Source organism: Notolepis coatsorum, assembly GCF_963971535.1.
Source record: "Notolepis coatsorum genome assembly, chromosome: 17".
Classification (NCBI taxonomy): Eukaryota; Metazoa; Chordata; class Actinopteri; order Aulopiformes; family Paralepididae; genus Notolepis; species Notolepis coatsorum.
The window spans coordinates 73,067,182-73,076,002 of record NC_140181.1 but is presented as its reverse complement, the minus strand read 5'-3'; positions in this window follow the sequence as shown (position 1 = coordinate 73,076,002).

The following is an 8,821-nucleotide window of genomic DNA, read 5'->3' as shown; positions in this document are numbered from 1 at the left end:
CCGATTATTATATGGAGTGTATGTGTACTTTTTTATCTAGCCATAGAACAATCAAGGCAGGTAATTATTTCTCAACGCTCCTCTGCCTGCTATTGGCTGCCTCGCCAACACGTGATTATATTTCCCCCCACAAAAATTGTACAGTGGATCAATGCGCGAGTTATCCTGGGATACCAATGCACATGAATCGGATTAAAGAATATGCTCTTTTGCTTTTCCCCCGGACATATTAGAGGTAAATTCAACAATAATCTATCCATGTATATGGGAGATCAACTCTAACACTAGTTATGCTACTAGTCGCATCACAGTCCTACGCAGGCAACGACCAAAACCTTGTAAGGCACTACTTGATGGTGTAATCAATCTCTGTCTGGCAAAATCCTAGCTCCGCTTATTGCAGTGGACTGTAACCTACATCATTAAAATGTTTATTTAATCTCTTACGTGACTTTATTTATCCAACTGCATATTTGATTATATAAATGATTTATAACTGCATGTGGGAATGTTAATCTTTTGATAGCCAGCCTTGACAGTAGACTACACATCAGCTAAAAAGGACAAGATAGTGCTCCAAAACACAGGATGGCCAAGAATTAACATAGTTAGCATACCATTATTAAGTAAAGGTTGCATCGTTTGGACAAGGGCATGACCAACGCAAACAATTCCTAAATACAATTTGCGAAGATAGGAGAGGAGGGTATTCAAATTCTTGAAAACTTGCCCGCTACAGCAGCTATATGCGGCTAGTGGCCATGCATGTTTTTATGTCCTTCAATAAATTTTTACGAGGACCATTTGATTGTTCATAAACGTGTCGTTAATAAGACTGCAGTCGAGTTCCTTGCTCAACATAAAACCAATACTGTGCATGTGAAACAGGTCCTATCAAACAGAAACGGTGAAGACAGCTAGGAGAGAGGCGACTGCTGAGGAGAAGTAAAAAGGTTCGTTAAAGGACTAACTAGATGGACTTTCACAAGAGGGATAAAGTTACTGTTAGGCAAACAGCAGAAGCCGTAATTCACATGAAGATCTAATCCGCTAGGCAGTGCAAGAGCAGCTAATAATAATAATGGTGAAAAAATACAGCGGTAACCAAGTAAGGTAGCGGAGGCTATAACAATATTATGACTAACTATGACACAAATATCTATTCTAAAATGATGTATTGGTCATCTTAAACATTTAAAAATACTAACATGATAATAGATACGTGCACGAGAATGGGCAGAGCTATAGGTGACGAGACGTGATAATAGCCTTGCGGTCGAATAAACAGTTATACACTTTGGTGATATGTACTTTAGGACGATATGTACTTAAGTATGGTGACAACAAGTAATTGGGGTCATACCACTTTATCTCGTCACCACAAACTGCCCAACAAAATGTTGTTTCACCACAAAAGCTACAAAATATGTAGCAAAAAAACATATTGACAGAAGTTAATATGGTGGTTATTTTGGTTTTTCAATGATTCCTCCGGATTTTTCCACAGAAGCCCAAGAAAGAGACAAATAGTGTAATTTGGGGGATTTAGAAAAATAGCTGTGTTTCATTGACCTATATATGCTTTGTCATTGCCAACGTATACGGCCACAAGGATCACGTGGCATCATACTAATTAGTCTAGTGCATTGAGCTTAATTTCCAAACTAATATAAAGCAAAACTATTGCTTCACGTTGACCAACTTTTAAATAGCTCACTATTTTAGTTCTATATACAGTGCAATGTAATATAATGTGTATATTGGAGGTATGTTATTACTGTTGAGTTCAGATTCAACCATGAAATTTAAACGCCCAGACGACAGACCTCAGCCCTCTAAACCGCCAAGCATGCGTAGCCTGGATGCTATCTGTTGATTATGTCATGCAAATGCCTATGGCAACAACATTGTACTTCCAACGACATATAGGCAGGAAAAATGATCCTAACTAATTGTGTCTTTGTTTAAACGCCTATTTTGTTATTGTGTACTTCATGCAGGTTAGGTTGAAGTTCTAAGCCTTTGTTTACGTCAATGCTGCTGCGCACAAGCCATCAAACTCTAATCTAAAAACAATGCTTGGCATAAACATTAGATGCGACATGTCATAATGAATTAGCATTCTGGTTTGGAACCATATGGCAGCCATTTTACCTGGTATAGTTCTAAACCTGCATTAATTTAAGCCAATTAGAAAAGTAGCATGTAATGGTACTTTTACTGCCCCTATTTTTTACATACACCTTTCATTAACTGTTATAATGCATTGCATTATATTTGCACCTAAGGTGTCTATAATAGTTATTAATAGTGAATATCTTACTGGAATACATTTTCCACAGATGAGTTAATATGCATGGAAGTACAACTTCTTTTTGCCACAAGAACCTTTTTTTCTTTTTATAATGGTTTTCTAGATGGTCCACATCGCACTTTCTTATACCGTAAACCTAATGGTTTCTCCCTATGGTTATCAGATTTGCTAATAGTGAGCCAAGATAATCACGATTTATGGATAAATTAAATATTAATTGTTTTTGCTGGAGATTAACTGTTGAATGGACATCTTCCGGCTGTATTTTCTGGTAAACTAGAAAATGCAATTAAGCAGCTAAAGGAAAAGTCTTTAAGAGATGAAGGTCTAAATCAAGCAGTGCATTTAGAATGTTTTGTTTCTCTCACTATTTTGGTTTAAATCAAACATTCTGTTGCTGGTGAAATAATACTGGTTGTTATGGAGATAATTTATTTGAGAATAGTTTACTGCAGGTAAGATGGCTGCATTTGTATACATTTTTATCAACAGCAATGTCTCCTCTATATATATTATATCTGTCTGGTCCCTACTTCTGACCTAACATATCTTTCTATTCATATTCTATGGAGCAATATGTACAGTTTTTCTTTCTTTTATTGAAGATAATGTAAGTGTTTTCAAGAGAGTTGGTGATTGAAAGAAATATACCATTCCTTGGTGCTTGGGCTCGATATTGACTGTGTTGCATTTGTTTGTCCTTGTTTGTTGTGTTTAATAATAAAATACATTATATAATATTATCTTTCCTATTTGTTATTATTTATGCATTTTCTGTCTGTTTTACCTTGCTCTGCCTCAACACGCAAGTTGTCCCAGTTAGGCTATGGGATATATTAGGCTGCAGAGTTTTACACATTACAAACTTGTTTGATAAATGATCTGTTATTTTGCTTAATTTCTTAAAAACGTTTCATGGTAAAGGCTGCTATCGCAAACAAGAAGCTGTGTTTGTTGCCCAGTGGCTTTGTTCCCCGTCTTTAATGTCTGGTTGTGTTTATTTTGTTTTTGACAAGATTATCTAAAATCATTCGTATCATGGCTTTATGCAAATGTAAGTAAATGTTTTGATATGCCGAGAGTAAAGTTGTACAGGACTAGGAGGAACACTGAGACAGGTGGCTCCAGATGTAATGCGCTTTGTGGCTCGCAAATTCTCTTATTTAATCTCATCTCAGCATCCTGTTAAAAGCATCCATTTTCGCAACAAAAACTGCACCTTGATCTTAATCAAACATTCCCTTTCAGTTGTTTTAACATAAGCATATAGTATAGGCTACTGTTACTGGAAAAAGAGGAAATATAGCCTAGTTGCTGAGATGATGTTACTAATCCGTCACCTTATGCGAATGGCCTTGAAATCCAATATCCGAAGATGGGCGACAGGATGTTGGCTGCTGCATCCTTATGTAGCCCACAAGCGTAAATGTCTACAAACCAGTAGCCGTATTTCCAGACCAAGTATTTTTATGCACATTTTGAAGTAGCCTGTCGTTACAGAATGGAAATGGCAACATTTAATAAAACTTTCTCGGTTTCACAGGCAAGTTTTCACGCTCGCTTGAAGTGGAGCTTGGGAATGTCGATGAAGAGTTCATGCCCTGAATAGGCGATGAAAACACATGTGTGTACATAATGGCATGGAGGATACAGGCTTCCATGACTGCCCAGCTGTTTGGTCCGAATCCATTGCAAAACATCTCAACTGCAAACTTTCTGAAATTATGCAGCAAAAGGCTGCAAAAAAACAATCCCCATCGCAACTGCAGAACTGTCAGATGCGCTGCTGCGACGGGGAGAACTGTCAAATGTGCGGTATATTGTAACATATTGGAGCACATGTACTTTGTTCATAATATTGTTATAGCCATATAAACCACATGGATCTAACATATTATGTATATCCCATCACGGCATAATACCTTTAGCCTAATAATGTGAAAATGACATCACCCCTATACCATTGCAACACACGTTGATTCGTGCGTCACGATATTGGCGCTTTTGTCTTCATCTTGCTTAGAAAAGCAAGAATTATAGTCTTATGTGAGCTGACATGAAGGAACCTGTCCAATAGTTGTCAATTATAGACAAGCCAAGCTTCAATTGATGTTTTTTTCTGAGGTTGCTATACATTCCGTGTTCAGGTAGAAAGTTTATAGCCTCAACCAACAGATGAAAACCACACAGAGCTGTCTCTACGCCTGTATCACACAGCCTTCTAAACAGCTCCAAGAGAGCCCAAATGTGTTCCTATAATCCAGACACCAGCGCCAAAATTAGTTTGTGAGAAAATGGGGATAAAATATTGAATTGTGTATAAAGCGTATCACAAATAACCAAAAATGAAGCTTGTCTGAATATGTTATGAGTTATGCAGTGATGCAGTTATCAGAAGAGTAAACGGACTATATTTTCTGCGTAAGGAAACCATGCCTTTAGGGCTGCGTTCATCGTCGTTTCCATGGACACAGTGAATAAACAAGGCTGCACAGACGCCATGAAAGGAAGTTATGAAACTTTTTTTCAACAAATGTTCGGTTCTTATTTATAAAAGAGACTAAAACATATGGTGGGAAACATAATATAATATTATTTATTCACTATGTTAAGGGGAAATAATACTAGTAGGCCTATATTTTGGGTTGTGCCGGTTAGTTTACTTGCTCTTTGGGCAAAGATGAACATCGAGTGTGGAAACTCATCTAATTCGCATTCTATTTTTTGCGACATTTGAAAAGTTTGCTTAAAATTCACTTTACAATTGGATGGAAACATGGCTGCTGTGTGTGTGGGTGTGTGTGTGTGTGTTTGTGTGAGTGTGTGTGTGCGTGCGTGTTTGTGTGTGTGTGTGTGTGTGTGTGTGTGTTTGTGTGAGGGTGTGTGCTTGCATGGGGGGTATACGTAAACATTATTTCCCTGTTTATTCTCATATTTATTTGTAATCACAACTGGATGTTTTGGTTATGTAACATAATCCGGTCAAAAATTTCCTATTTTGTACTCAACATTATGGACAAGTTATATTTAGCTATCCATGCACAAAGCAGTGTTTATACAACTTAAATGCAACTTAGATCTAAGTAGAACACGTGCTCAGGTATCATGCATTGCGGTTTAAAAAAAAACGCGGGTATAAATACAGACCACAGCAACAAAACATCAAGGAATTACTTCGCACATGAAATACGAAATGGTTAAATTGGTTATATGACGGTATAACGGGATAAGTGATGTTTTTGAGAGGGATCAAATGCACTCTTTGAAACCATGTAACCCAGATGAAATATTGGCTCACTGGTCAAATTAGAATGTGATATGCCCAAGTAGATACACATTTGGAGCTATGGGAACCACTCGTACAAAAAAGAGAGAGAGAGAGAGAGAGAGAGAGAGAGAGAGAGAGAGAGAGAGAGAGAGAGAGAGAGAGAGAGAGAGAGAGAGAGAGAGAGAGAGAGAAGGAAAGAACAAGATTTGAGATCGATTCAATTATCCAATAGTGGTTCAAGTACACGTGATGCAGACAAAGCGGCGTCAGCGTGATCGCGTCCACTCATTATCCAACGTCATATAATATTGCTTGGAGGAATATTAAGGAATAGTCAATTAGCCTAATTATACCATATTTTTCCATTCAATTTCAGACAATAGGATTCACCAATAAGCCTTGCTCAAATACGCTTTTGCCTGTTAAATGGTGATGGCCTGTTCCCCGTTTTGTACGTATTGCGTTGTTTAGCTCAGTACATCTGTAAATAGTGCAGTTTTCCCATCATGCATGTGTGTACAGGCAGGTTTGATCTCAAATTGCATATGCACATACACACACATATGCACTCGTGCACACACATACACGTACACATACACACATACTGTACACTCACACATACACACAGACACACACACACACGCACACACGCACACACACACACACACACACATACACACATTCAGTACACATATACTTACACATACACACACACACACACACACACACACATACACACTAATATTTACCTATATTTATAGGGGATAAGATATGTGCGACAATTTGTATGTAAAATCTCAGCAATGAAAAATATATATGTGATTCCTTAAAATATCTCATGTAGAACATATCGATGCATGCAGCCCAACCCCTCTGTTTTGATTGATGAAAATACAAATATATACAGTATAGCATAGGCGACGTATAGGTCGATATAGTCAATCTAATTAATTCGCCCCATGGGCTGCTCAATGCTAAATATGTCCCTTTCTAAAGCTCTTGATATATCAAATAACTTGACCAATCCTTCTCGTTTATCTAAGAGCATATATTTGGTAGATTGTCTAACAGCATCTTTGATAGGGCCTATATGGATTACACAAAGTATAAATTTTTGCATGTGACTCAAAACATCTTATTGTGGCGGAGGACACGTGGATTAGTTCATACTTTGGACCACTTTAAAACAACGACAATCGACAATCTCGGCGCTCATTATTTCTTGGCAAATTCAGATTTGTATTCATAAATAGTTGTTTGCAAGTGCAAATCTATGGGAATGGTATAGGAAATTACAAAAGCATCTCATCGGACACAAGTATTTTAGCACTTTTGTATTAATGTGATTCAATAAAATCTTAGTTATTCCAAAGCATCCATACAGCCAACGCATTTCATTTACGCCACACATATCTAGGTTTTGAATCTCATTTAATGCTAAATACCTGAAACCCAGGTGTTGACATTTCTCAAAAATAAATGAATAAATCCAACAGTGAAGGCTATATAGTTTAATTTTTGAAATAATTGGAAACCTGCCAGCATACTTGGTTCGTGCCTGGTCATGCCAATGGAGCCATCGAGGTGGGCTTTCTGGACACTTCTCTTATGCGCCACTACAAATAAATTAATTACTTTATGTGTATAATGTTTTAGGGTGAATCTGCAGTATTCTCTGTTCTCGGGACTGTTTTCCAGTGCTGTAAAGTCTTTGTCAGTGATGCACATTCCAGGCAAGACACCCCATTCACTGAGCTGAATGAAAATGACTTTGGATTCCAGACTGTCTCTTCCAGTTGCACTCCCGCCAAAGAGGAGGGGGTTTGACAAGGGGAAATGGTGGACATATAAACACTGGTCTTCCCCGGAAGAAATGGGACTTTGACTGTGCCACATCAAGGCCGTTTTCAATAAACAAGCTACATTTCGTGTTTTTTTTAAGAAAACGTTATTGCTTTAGGCGGGAATTGTATTAATTTTGGGATCATCTTTGAAAATGCGGCGAAACCATGCATTTCATGTCAATATATTGGCCATGCCGTGTAAAGTGAGTGTGAAATGAAATCTTCCATATGATACAGTCATTGACAGGCTAATAATAGTTTGTAATATCATAAATCAGCCCACACTTGGCAACACGTTTAGCACTATTATGGCTCCACGTAGGCCTACGTCTCAGTCCATTTAATCCAGTCTGCAATTCTAACGCCATATTATGATTTTACTATAAACCCTAAGACACATTATGCAATAAACTATAATATGAGGTTTGTGATTTAGCGAATATAATGCTCTTCCAAATGGATGCATGCGCGCATGTTTCAAATGCGTAATGGTCCGCACGAGCCAAAACAGGCCAGGCTATTTACTTTTCTCTTCCAATGATGCCAGGGTCCATAGTGCAACCAGAAGCAGAGTATGCAGGCTGTTGAATGCCTTTATTAAGGCTAATAATACATTGAACATTTTCAAAAGAACGATTGCAAAAGAAGAGGACACAAATAGGAGACTGCATACATGCTGTAGCCTATATCTGGGCCGCCAAATGGATTTAAGAAAGGTTCAATTTAACTTTTAAGATTATTATTTGGGGAAAGACAATGCTAACACAATGTTCCAATATTGTGGAAATGTCCTCCATACACAAGATGCATACAAGCCCTTTCTGATTTTGATCTGTGACACAGCAATATGTTATTGCTAATATTTCCAGAAATTACGAATCTATCTACAGTATGCATGTATGTATGTATGTATGTATGTATGTATGTATGTATGTATGTATGTATGTATGTATGTATGTATGTATGTATGTATGTATGTATGTATGTATGTATGTATGTATGTATGTATGTATGTATGTATGTATGTATGTATGTATGTATGTATGTATGTATGTATGTATGTATGTATGTATGTATGTATGTATGTATGTATGTATCTATCTATCTATCTATCTATCTATCTATCTATCTATCTATCTATCTATCTATCTATCTATCTATCTATCTATCTATCTATCTATCTATCTATCTATCTATCTATCTATCTATCTATCTATCTATATATATATATATATATATATATATATATATCCGTCAGTCTGTCAGTCCTATCTTATTGCCTCTCAATAAGTCGTCAAATATAGCTGAAACCACGGTAACACCATGAGAACCAATACTGCTCAGTCTAAAGTCTACCCCATGTTGTTTACAGCCTATTCTCCTTCTGAAAGTCTA